At 50.0% G+C, this 13,235-nt stretch overlaps 1 long non-coding RNA gene across 1 annotated transcript in view; it reads right to left on the bottom strand.

The window, feature by feature from the left end:
* Window positions 1-314: 314 nt before the first annotated feature.
* LOC141156559 (uncharacterized) overlaps window positions 315-13,235 on the bottom strand; it is an 810,169-nt gene continuing 797,248 nt past the window's right edge. The window contains exon 3 of the long non-coding RNA XR_012247670.1: window positions 315-543. This is a non-coding gene — a long non-coding RNA (uncharacterized lncRNA). The remainder of the gene's footprint in view (window positions 544-13,235) is intronic.

Below are 13,235 nucleotides of genomic sequence, written 5' to 3' on the forward strand. Positions count from 1 at the left end.
CCAATTTCCTGATAAATAAGCCCTCATAATAAAGTGAATAGTGTATACCGAGTAGGATTATATTGAGGACTCACTATTGGTGGTGATTTATTCTGAAGAATAATATATTAGACAAATAAGCCCTCGATACACAACTGCCATAACAGAAGCACAAGCACTTTAATAGTTATGGCTCATATAACCCAGCGCTGAATTATCAGAAACATCCAGTACTGTGTGGTTTTAAGTGTGTGTTATCTTTTCCGTTATTATATCTAATAATCAAAATAAAAGTTATGTTTTATATTTCGGTCTTTATTAAGGGATCTCTATTTGCCTTTGGCAATTTGTGTGTACATGAAGTAAACCCTAAGCCGACCTTTGAACAGAGTTTTTGTGTGTCTGATCCACACAATGTTACTCCACATTATGAGCTAAAGAGGAGTTAAAAATGAGCAATTGCAGCCTATTTGCTTCTGTGCTGATCTGACACATGGGCCCATCAGGTAAAGTGATGGAAGGAAGTTTTCTCTCCTCATGTTGAAAAATGACATTTTCTGCCACCTATTGATGAGAGAAAAAAAGTGATGAAGATTTACAAACTTCTAACATTAGTCAGTGAAAAACATACAGAACAAGGATGCAAATGTATCTTTTTTTTGACAATCCAATCATTTGAATGGGCCAGTTTTATCTGCAAATCAGATTACAATCAAACATGTCTCAAATTTCTTTTGTGAACCATCAGCATCAGAAAAGGTCCATAAGACTATAATTATTATGTTTTTATAAGCAAAGAAAAGGAACACAATGCAAACTCTAAAATCAGACATTTAAATGGATGAGTTTTGTGGGCAAACAGGGTCTGACTGGAGCACCGGGACACTGGACGATTATCCGGTGGGCCAGGGTCCTTGGCAGGACCCTGAGCAGGACATAGAGGGGGCACACTGGTTTCAACTGAATGTGCGTCCGAGGACATTTCATTAATGATCAGTATTGTAATATTCGGTCACTATGTTGTAATATCTGGTCCGGTCATGGTGTGGTATTTATCCCTGTATGTATTATTATTTGGTCACTATGTGGTGTGGACATGGTGTGGTGGTATTTCTCCCTTGTATGTGGAATTATTTGGTCGCTATATGTTGGTAATATCTGGTCTGGTCATGGTGTAGCGATATTTCTCCCTTTTACAGTATGTGGTATTGTTCGGTCACTATGTGGTGGTCATATGTGGTCTGCTCACGGTGTGACATTAGTTCTCCCTTGTATGTGGAATAATTTGGTCGCTATATGCTGCTAAAATCTGGTCTGGTCATGGTGTGGCAATATTTGTCCCTTATACAATATGTGGTATTATTCGGTCACTATGTGGTGGTAATATGTGGTCTGGTCACGGTGTGGCTGTATTTCTCCCTTCTACGTGGGATTATTCGGTCGCTTTATGCTGGTAATATGTGGTCTGGTCACAGTGTCGCGTTAGTTCTCCCTTGAATGTGGTATTATTGGTCTTGAAAAAGTGGATTGTGTTGTGTATAGCAGTCAATTGTTCTCTCTGATATTAATTAGGAGAATAATCTTTATTTAGATTTGTGATTAAATACTTGGAACAATATGCACTTACAGGAATTCTACTGTGAAAACAAGTAATCACCTTTCCAAAGGATAAGTGATAAGGTATTGATTGGTGGGGGTCTGACTGCTGGGACCCGCACCGATTGGTAGAATGTGGAGCTTTTATCCCCACTAGACTGGAGCAGCATGTGCGACTTCACCACTGATCCATTCATTCCCTCAATGGCTGCGAGCGCTGCTCTTGTTTTTTTCTGGAAGCCCCAAAGAGAATGAATGGATCTGCAGTCAGACATCCCACCTGCCGCTGCATTTTAAAATGGGGATAAAAGTGTCCTGCCAGGGATAAAACTTCCCAATTCTGATCAGTGCGGTTTCCAATGGACGGACCTAAACGATCATTAAGTTATCACCAATCCTGAGGAGCCCATGGATTGGTGATAACTTGTTTTCACCAAAGAAGCCCTTTAATGCAAACTACCGTAATTGTCCATCCCAGTTGTGCTGTGCGCACAGTAGATGTGCAGGAGCCGCCTGTGTTTTACAGTCGAGGTTCCACTATAACGGGGATAACGGCTAACAGGTATCTGCATCTAGCTGTAGGGTGGGCCCCAGTCTCCCCAGTCCGACGCTGTGGGCAAATATAACCTGGCTGGGCAATTGTAGCCAATTTTGCTGCAAAAAAAGAAAAGTCTTTTTACCTTTTTAACCGTAACTTTCAATGTCTTGGATAAATGTGTAACCCTTTATTAAATTCTGCCTTTATTCTGGGGATCTCATGGTAGTAGAGCATACCAGAGGTTGACTATATTTTATTTTTTATTTATTTATTTTTTACAGAAAGATCCAGGTAAAGAAAAAAAAAAAAAGTAAAAAAAAAATGGAAACCAAAAGAAAATAAACAGACCACACCTTTTTGGTAAATTGTTATACTTTGAGCAGCCCCATGATATAAGCTGGTGCAGGTCACTAATCAGACAAATCCACATGAATGAGTGTAAGAAGTGAATGCAGCACTCACCGCTATAATAAAACATTGTATTCCATAATTAATAACCATCAGCTTCTCACAGAGGGAGGTCGGCGAGTGGTAGATACAGCGCATTGTGAAAGGATTTGGCCCCCTTGAACTTTTCTACCTTTTGCCACATTTCTGGCTTCAAACATAAAGATATAAAATTCAAATTTTTTTGGGAAGAATCAACAAGTGGGAATGAAATCTATTGGATATTTTAAACTTTTAAAAAATAAAAAAAAAATGAAAAGTGGGACGAGCAATATTATTTGGCCCCTTTTACTTTCAGTGCAGCAAACTCACTCCAGAAGTTCAGTGAGGATCTCTGAATGATCCAATGTTGTCCTAAATGACTGGTAACGATAACTAGAATCCACTGATCCAATGTTGTCCTAAATGACTGGTAACGATAACTAGAATCCACCTGTGTGTAATCAAGTCTCTGTATAAATGCACCTGCTGTGTGATAGTCTCAGGGTTCTGTTTCAAGTGCAGAGAGCATCATGAAGACCAAGGAACACACCAGGCAGGTCCGAGATATTGTTGTGGCGAAGTTCAAAACCGGATTTGGATACAAAAAGATTTCTCAAGTTTTAAACATCTCAAGGAGCACTGTGCAAGCAATCATATTGAAATGGAAGGAGTATCAGACCAATGCAAATCTACCATGACCCGGCCGTCCCTCTAAACCAGTTTTTCCCAAACTCCAGTCCTCACGGACCCCCACAAGTTGTGTTTTCAGGATTTCCTTAGTATTGCATAGGTGATGTAAGTATCATCAAGGCATCAGGAATTTTCTCACCTGTGCAATACTATGGAAATCCTGAAAACATGACCTGTGGGGTCTGTGAGGACAGGAGTATGGGAAACACTGCTCTAAACTTTCATCTCGAACAAGGAGAAGAGTGATCAGAGATGCAGCCAAAAGGCCCATGATCACTATGGATGAACTGCGGAGATATAGAGCTGAGGTGGGATAGTCTGTCTATAGGACAACAATCAGTCGTACACTGCACAAATCTGGCCTTTATGGAAGAATGGCAAGAAGAAAGCCATTTCTCAAAGATATCTGTAGCACCCTGAGGATTCAGCTGCTACAGGGGTATTGCACCTCAACCCAGAGGTGTGATATTCCACTCCCGGGTAAGGATGGAGTGTGGATCTGAGCTCGGTAGGCTGCATGCACTACACACATCCCATTTCCGAGGAGCAGACCGACGGTACTCCCACTTAGAAATGTGCAGGTACGACCGAGTCTGTTCCTGGCTGGAGTGGGAGGGGGGTGGTACATCCCAAGTAGTGTAGGGGCAGATAGGGGGAGCAGCCTGGGTAAAGTTAGGAGCTCATTGGGTGCTGGTCACCTGAGCTCACACATAGAGGGTGTATATAAGGTGGGCACCAACTAAGAACAGGGTCAGATGCAGAGAACAAGTCAGGAGCAGAGGAGAAGGAAAGACCCAGAGTGAGAGAGGAGAGAGAGAGACCCAGAGGCACAGAAGAACAGGACTCTAAGATCCCAAATTAAAACCCCGGGTGAAGAGTCGGCATCAGGGTACCGGAACCCAAGCTGGTGGGGGTAAAAACATTCCCCAGCCAGAGACCGGAGACCGTGGGCAGCGTTTGCCACGGTCACCCACTACATCCACCCCGAAGGCACACCACATGAAGGGTCAGGGAACCCAAGGCCAAGGGTGTCCCAACAGAAGACCCGAGGGAGCTGGACCTAGGTGGATCACTGGTGGGGACGGCCAGAGAACGGGACAGAAGGAGAGCTCAGGGCCACGCTCCGGACTTGTTTGGGGGTTGGCTGGATCCAGGACCTGGTGGACGCAGCACGGCTCGGGTGGTCACTCGGAGCTGGAGTGACCAGTACAACATCTGCAGTAAGTAAACACCCTTAACTGCATAACCCGACTCTGTCTTCACTGCCGTCTGCACTGCACCACCACAACCCCCATCCTCTGCACCTGTCCCCCCTGAGGCTATACCCCTCCCGTTGGGGGTTATCATCACAAGCTGCACCTGCATCATCAGCCTCAGCGGACCCTGCTGCAGCGGCGGCCACAGTGACCGCATCACAACAGGTGGCGTAGTCGACACAAAAGAACTCTTAATAACATCTGTAGGACTGCCACATAACACTGAGCTTGACGCCCTGGGCACGGGGCCGGGTCACAGCCGCTCGGAGACTACAACCCCCCATCTGATCCGGTGCCGGGTATTCCCCTCAAAAAGGAATATGTCCCAGGGGGCGCGTCAACTTTGGCGTAGTCGGCAGGATTACGTGCCCGCAACACCCGGGTACTGCGTGCCTGAAGAAAAGTGCAAGTTTACCTCAGAAAGAAGTCTCCCGCCGGTTCCGGAGGGTCCACACCATCGGACCCCATCACAGGTCGTGTCCCGCCGATTGTCCGCCATTTCCAGCTTGTTCCCGCCATCTGCAGAGTTTCCCGCCACTGGGCGACGCTTCCCGCCAAATCCGAAGATTTCCCGCCTTGGAAGAGCAGCGGACGCCATTATGGGCGTGCCAAAGGAGGGCAAGAGGCCGCCTCCCATCGTGGGCCGGGACAGAAAATGGCGCCAAAAGTGGAAACCGCCCCCACCAACAGAGACTGTGATGCTGGAGGTGTCTGTCAGCGTGAAAGAACTACCCCTGGAGCTGACAGTCACCGAGTTGCCCCGGGACCGCCCTCGAAGTGGGAGGAGACGAAAGGAGAGAGCAAAGATGGGTGTCGCTTGGAGGAGTCTGGAGCGAGCACACCCGGAGGCAGGAAGCCTGGAGAGGAGCAGCAAAGAAGCTCACCCGGAGATGTCCAGAGAGCAGAGCAGCACCGGCCCGCTGGCCAGGAGCCTGCTGGAAGAAGAGCAGAGCAGCACCGACCCGTTGGTCAGGAGCCTGCTAGACACCACGACCCCGCTAGGCCTAGTGGAGGTACTTGCACAGCTCCCCCGAGACCGGGAGTGTGCACAAACTGCCCTGGAGGGCCTCGCACGGAGGATGGCCCGGGTACAGCGAGAGATATTGGCGGAATGGAGCCGGGAGATGGCCCAGCAAGCTGAAACCAAGACCCGGAGCACGCCAGCCAAGATGAGGAAACAGACTGCCTCTGAGGATGGCGCGGGAGGACCAAAGGCCGGAGACGGCGCCGAGAAGGGAGCCGAACGCATGGAGGCAGGTAAAGGGGACGTCTACACCCCAAGCCGGGACACCGCTTACCTGCCCCAGCTCCCCGTCGCAGAGCCCGAAAGTCCCCCTGCTGTGCCCGAAAACGCCATGTCACCGACGCAGACTAGGCCCCAACCGGAAGCCGCCGCCGCGACCCCTGTGACGTCACACGCCTCGACCCCGAGCGTGACCAAGCAGGAAGTACCACCAGCCTGGTCGCAAGGCCTAGTACCCCCGGGCGCCGCAATACCAACAGCGCCCCCTACCTCCGCGGAGCCTCCGGCCTGGCCGCAAGGCCAGGTAGCCCAGGGCGCCGCCGTATTAACGGTGCCCTTCACCTTCCAGGTGCCCCAGGCCTGGCCGCAAGGCCTGGGCAACCCGGGCGCCACCACCACCGCGCCCATAAAACCTAAAGTGCCGCATCTGGGAGAAGATCTGTTCGCCCAACACACATGGCCGGACGGGCAGCCCTTTGTCTGGCCCAGGGAGTACTACGAACAAGAGCTCCAAAAGAGGGCAAGGCCCATGTGTGAACCCCTGATCCCGGCTCCAAAGCCCGTTAAGAGGATCTCGCCCCCGCTAGCAGAAGCGCAGTTTGAGTGGGACCCCACCGGAGAAGATCTCATGGGGTTCACTCAAGAGACTCGGGCAGCCGCAGCGGAGCGTGCAGAGTGCTGCCGCCAGCAGCTCGAGGTCTTTGAGAGGGAGCGGAGAGAGAGGCGGGTCCGGGAACAACAAGCCCAGATAAGGAGCGCGGAGCAGAAGAGCCGGGCCAGGAGAGACCCCCGTGCAGCGCATTGTCCCCGCACCATCGGGACAGTGATCAAGTTCAACCAGCAGCATGGGTGGGGCTTCATCAGAGACCACAACACCCCCGGCGACGTTTTTGTAACGCGCAGAGACGTTGAGTCCCATCTGCCGGAGGGGCACAGAGGTCGTGACCTTTATATCGGGGACGAGGTCACCTTTACCCGGCACAAGTGTGCCAAAGGACCTTACGCCCTCCACGTACACCGCCTGACGGAGGAGGAGTTGCGGTGCGAGGAGGAGGAGCAAGAGGACCCGGACGGGTCTGAAGTTACCACCAGCTATAAGCAAAGAGCAGGAGGAAGACGCCGTTGAGTGCGGCAGAGCAGGTGCTGTAAATAAGTTACCCAATCGGGGTATAAAGAAACTGAAACTGTTGCTGCTAATATAGTCCCCGTTGGGACCAGCAAGTGTGAACTGTTTACCCGTTTACCCTTAATCCCACAGGCTGAGGACTGTGAGCAGCCATTCCCTTTCCCTCCTTACCTGGCCGAGGACTGAGAGCGGCCAACTTCCCTTGTAAATAGTTGCGCGTCCTAAAGCGCCCCCTACCGGTTTTATAGGAAAACCAGTTTTTCTAAGAGACTGTCGCACTTTTCCCGGACACACGTTGCACAGTGTCCGGAGGAGGAACCAGAAACAAGAGACGACGAGAATGTTATATGAAAAGTTTTATATATATATAATGTTTTATATGTTTTATATGTTTATAAAAATTTGTATGTTTTGGTGATGTTTTATGTCTTACAGCCCGAGGACGTGCTGTGATTTACCAGGGGGGAATGTAGCACCCTGAGGATTCGGCTGCTACAGGGGTATTGCACCTCAACCCAGAGGTGTGATATTCCACTCCCGGGTAAGGATGGAGTGTGGATCTGAGCTCGGTAGGCTGCATGCACTACACACATCCCATTTCCGAGGAGCAGACCGACGGTACTCCCACTTAGAAATGTGCAGGTACGACCGAGTCTGTTCCTGGCTGGAGTGGGAGGGGGGTGGTACATCCCAAGTAGTGTAGGGGCAGATAGGGGGAGCAGCCTGGGTAAAGTTAGGAGCTCATTGGGTGCTGGTCACCTGAGCTCACACATAGAGGGTGTATATAAGGTGGGCACCAACTAAGAACAGGGTCAGATGCAGAGAACAAGTCAGGAGCAGAGGAGAAGGAAAGACCCAGAGTGAGAGAGGAGAGAGAGAGACCCAGAGGCACAGAAGAACAGGACTCTAAGATCCCAAATTAAAACCCCGGGTGAAGAGTCGGCATCAGGGTACCGGAACCCAAGCTGGTGGGGGTAAAAACATTCCCCAGCCAGAGACCGGAGACCGTGGGCAGCGTTTGCCACGGTCACCCACTACATCCACCCCGAAGGCACACCACATGAAGGGTCAGGGAACCCAAGGCCAAGGGTGTCCCAACAGAAGACCCGAGGGAGCTGGACCTAGGTGGATCACTGGTGGGGACGGCCAGAGAACGGGACAGAAGGAGAGCTCAGGGCCACGCTCCGGACTTGTTTGGGGGTTGGCTGGATCCAGGACCTGGTGGACGCAGCACGGCTCGGGTGGTCACTCGGAGCTGGAGTGACCAGTACAACATCTGCAGTAAGTAAACACCCTTAACTGCATAACCCGACTCTGTCTTCACTGCCGTCTGCACTGCACCACCACAACCCCCATCCTCTGCACCTGTCCCCCCTGAGGCTATACCCCTCCCGTTGGGGGTTATCATCACAAGCTGCACCTGCATCATCAGCCTCAGCGGACCCTGCTGCAGCGGCGGCCACAGTGACCGCATCACAACGGGTGGCGTAGTCGACACAAAAGAACTCTTAATAACATCTGTAGGACTGCCACATAACACTGAGCTTGACGCCCTGGGCACGGGGCCGGGTCACAGCCGCTCGGAGACTACAACCCCCCATCTGATCCGGTGCCGGGTATTCCCCTCAAAAAGGAATATGTCCCAGGGGGCGCGTCATATCCATAAACAGTCTGGTTTGAAGTTTGCCACAAGCCACCTGGGAGACACACCAAACATGTGGAATAAGGTGCTCTGGTCAGATTAAACCAATATCGAACTTTTTGGCCACAATGCAAAACGATATGTTTGGCATAAAAGCAACACAGCTCATCACCCTCAAAACACCATCCCCACTGTCGGACATGGTGGTGGCAGCATCATGGTTTGGGCCTGCTTATCTTCAGCATGGACAGAGAAGATGGTTAAAATTGATGGGAAGATGGATGGAGCCAAATACAGGACCATTCTGGAAGAAAACCTGTTGGGGTCTGCAAAAGACCTGAGACTGGGAAGAAGATTTATCTTCCAACAAGACAATGATCCCAAACATAAAGCAAACTCTACAATGGAATGGTTAGAAAATAAAAGTATCCAGGTGTTAGAATGGCCAAGTCAAAGTCCAGACCTGAATCCAATTGAGAATCAATGGAAAGAGCTGAAAACTGCTGTTCACAAACGCCCTCCATCCAACCTCAATGAGCTCGAGCTGTTTTGCAAGGAAGAATGGGCAAGAATTTCAGCCTCTCGATGTGCAAAACTGATAGAGACATACCCCAAGCGACTTGCAGCTGTAATCGCAGCAAAAGGTGGCACTACAAAGTATTAACTCAAGGGGGCCAAATCCTTTCACAATGCACTGTATAGGCGACGGCAGTACTGTGTATTTGCAGGATTCCAGGCCAGTATCTGCCACCCGCTGTATTTCCCATGTGAGAAGCTCTGATATTTTATTACAGGGAAACTGTCATCAGGTTTTTGCTATGTAATCTAAAAGCAACAAGTCGGGGCAGAGGACCTTATCCCAGCGATGTGTCACTTGCTGGTCTGCATGATGGCATTTTGATATAATCCCTCTTATCTGCTGCAGATCTAGCAGTTCCCTGAATTCACAGATTATGTAGAGACCAATGCGGGAAAGTTAACCCAAATGTTATAGAAGTCAGCATTGGATTTTCTGCTTTCAGATCACCTCACAGACCAATGTAAGTTAAGGGACAAGTTCAGATGACTGTTTATCCCACTGTTTTTTGAAAGAAATTTGCCATTAAAACTCATGCATACAGTACAAAAAGAAATAGATGCCACAACCAGGGCCGGCTCCAGGATTTCATGGGCCCCGGGCAAAAGTCTCAGTGGGCCCCTTTCACACCTACCACGATTCATGATGCACAGAAATATAGGTATAGTACAATGCTAAAGATTTCACTGACTTCTCACATTACATGAGTGATATCTATTGTAAAGTCTACAACAGCTCAGAAACCGGCGAATCCTCCCAGCGCACAGTGCAGACAATATAGTCCTCTATACAGTATTATGGGCCCCACGTAGTCCTCCATATACAGTATTATGGGCCCCACGTAGTCCTCCATATACAGTATTATGGGCCCCACGTAATCCTCCATATACAGTATTATGGGCACCACGTGGTCCTCCATATACAGTATTATGGGCACCACGTGGTCCTCCATATACAGTATTATGGGCACCACGTGGTCCTCCATATACAGTATTATGGGCACCACGTGGTCCTCCATATACAGTATTATGGGCACCACGTGGTCCTCCATACAGTATTATGGGCACCACGTGGTCCTCCATATACAGTATTATGGGCACCACGTGGTCCTCCATATACAGTATTATGGGCACCACGTGGTCCTCCATATACAGTATTATGGGCACCACGTGGTCCTCCATACAGTATTATGGGCACCACGTGGTCCTCCATATACAGTATTATGGGCACCACGTGGTCCTCCATATACAGTATTATGTGCACCACATGGTCCTCCACACAGTATTATGGGCACCACATGGTCCTCCACACAGTATTATGGACACCACATGGTCCTCCACACAGTATTATGGACACCATATGGTCCTCCATACAGTATTATGGACACCACATGGTCCTCCATACAGTATTATGGACACCACATGGTCCTCCATATAGTATTATGGGCAGCACATGGTCCTGCATCCAGTACTATGGGCACCATATATTGCTCCATACAGAATAATGGACCGCATATAATGCTCCATACAGTATGATCCCCATATATTGCTCCATTCAGTATAATGGACCCCATATATTGCTTCATAAAGTAAAATGAGCCTCATATATTGCTCCATACATAATGGGTACCATATAATGCTCCATACAGAATAATGGAGCCCAAATATTGCTCCATTCAGTATGGGCCCCATATATTGCTCCATACAGTATGGGCCCTATATATTGCTCCATAAATAGTGGGCCCAATATATTGCTCCATAAAAAATAGGCCCCATATAATGCTCCATAGATAATGGGCCCTATATAATACTCCATACATAATGGGCCCCATATATTGTTCAATAGATAATGAGCCCCATATAATACTCCATACATAATGAGCCCCATATATTGTTCAATAGATAATGAGCCCCATATAATACTCCATACATAATGGGCCCCATATATTGTTCAATCTATATATATAATTGTCTTATCCCGTCTGTCTGTCTGTCTGTCCAGGAAATCCTGCGTCAATCACTGATCTTAGCGCAAAACTTAAACACCGCTGTGCTGATTGGTCGCCGACGCTGCCCGCGACCAATCACAGATTTGGGCGCCACATTTAAATATCGGCCGCGAACAATCAGCACAGCGGTGTTTAAATGTGGAGCCAAGATCGGTGATTGGTCACGGCCGATATTTAAATTTGGCGCCCAAATCGGTGATTGGTCGCGGGCAGCGTCCGCGACCAATCAGCACAGTAGTGTTTAACTTTGGCCGCAAGATCAGTGATTGGTCGCGGGCCAAGTCCGCGACCAATCAACGATTTGTGCGGCACATTTAAATAGCGGCCGCGACCAATTGGACCCGCAGCGCCGCTCCCCGGTCCTCCCTTCACGCCCTAGCCGCATGGATGTCAGCGGCGCTGCCTGTGCGGATACTTCCGCTGCGAGAACCCGGGACATGAGCTCGCAGCAGAAGTATCCCGACCCGCAGCGCCGCTCCCCGGTCCTCCGTTCACACCCTAGCCGCTGATGTCCCCACAGTATCCGCATGGTGTTACAAAGATCAGGACATTTGTGTTAAAAATTGCTGATTGGTCGCGGGCGGTGCCCGCGACCAATCAACGATTTGGGCGCCAAATTAAAATATCGGCCGCAACCAATCACCGATCTTGGCTCCACATTTAAACACCGCTGTACTGATTGGTCGTGGCCGATATTTAAATTTGGCCCCCAAATCGGTGATTGGTCGCGGGCAGCGGCCGCGACCAATCAGCAGAGCGGTGTTTAACTTTAGCGCCAAGATCACTGATTGGTCGTGTGCGGAGAGCGCGACCAATCAGCGAATCGTATTGGTGAGGAGCGGGGAGCGGCATCGTATTAGTGAGGACCGGGGAGCGCCGCTGCCTGTGCGGATACTTCCACTGCGAGAACCCGAGACATGAGCGACTGCTCGCAGCAGAAGTATCCCGACCCGCAGCGCCACTCCCCGGTCCTCCCTTCACACCCTAGCCGCTGATGTCCCCACAGTATCCGCATGGTGTTACAAAGATCAGGACATTTGTGTTAAAAATTGCTGATTGGTCGCGGGCGGTGCCCGCGACCAATCAACGATTTGGGCGCCAAATTAAAATATCGGCCGCGACCAATCACCGATCTTGGCTCCACATTTAAACACCGCTGTACTGATTGGTCGTGGCCGATATTTAAATTTGGCCCCCAAATCGGTGATTGGTCGCGGGCAGCGGCCGCGACCAATCAGCAGAGCGGTGTTTAACTTTAGCGCCAAGATCACTGATTGGTCGTGTGCGGAGAGCGCGACCAATCAGCGAATCGTATTGGTGAGGAGTAGGGGAGCGGCATCGTATTAGTGAGGACCGGGGAGCGCCGCTGCCTGTGCGGATACTTCCACTGCGAGAACCCGAGACATGAGCGACTGCTCGCAGCAGAAGTATCCCGACCCGCAGCGCCACTCCCCGGTCCTCCCTTCACACCCTAGCCGCTGATGTCCCCACAGTATCCGCATGGTGTTACAAAGGTCCGGACATTTGTGTTAAAAATCGCTGATTAGTCGCTGGCGCTGCCCGCGACCAATCACCGATTTGGGCACCAAATTTAAATATCGGCCGCGACAATCAGCAGTATTGTCGCCAAATTTAAACACCTCTTTGCTGATTGGTCGCGGTCGCGACTAATCAGCGATTTTGGTGCCAAATTTAAACACGCTCTCCATTCCTCACTAACACGGTTCGCTGATTGGTCGCGGCTGCCGCCCGCGACCAATCAGCGATTTTGGCGCCAAATTTAAACACCGCTCTGCTGATTGGTCGCGGCCGCCATCCGCAACAAATCAGCGAGATTGGCGCCAAATTTAAACAACGCTCTGCTGATTGGTCGAGGCCGGCGACCAATCAGCAGAGCGTTGTTTAAATTTTGCGCCAAAATCGCTGATTGGTCGCGGCCGTCAGACGCGACTAATCAGCGACTTTGGGGCCAAATTTAAACCCCGCTCTGCATCGCTCTGCTGATTGGTCGCGGTCGCCGGCCTCGACCAATCAGCAGAGCGTTGTTTAAATTTGGCGCCAATCTCGCTGATTTGTCGCGACCAATCAGCAGTATTGGCACCAAATTTAAACACCGCTCTGCTGATTGGTCGCGACTAATCAGCGATTTTG

This window comes from Phyllobates terribilis, unplaced genomic scaffold (assembly GCF_046119375.1).
Source record: "Phyllobates terribilis strain yellow unplaced genomic scaffold, ASM4611937v1 Scaffold_8__6_contigs__length_399053987, whole genome shotgun sequence".
NCBI lineage: Eukaryota > Metazoa > Chordata > Amphibia > Anura > Dendrobatidae > Phyllobates > Phyllobates terribilis.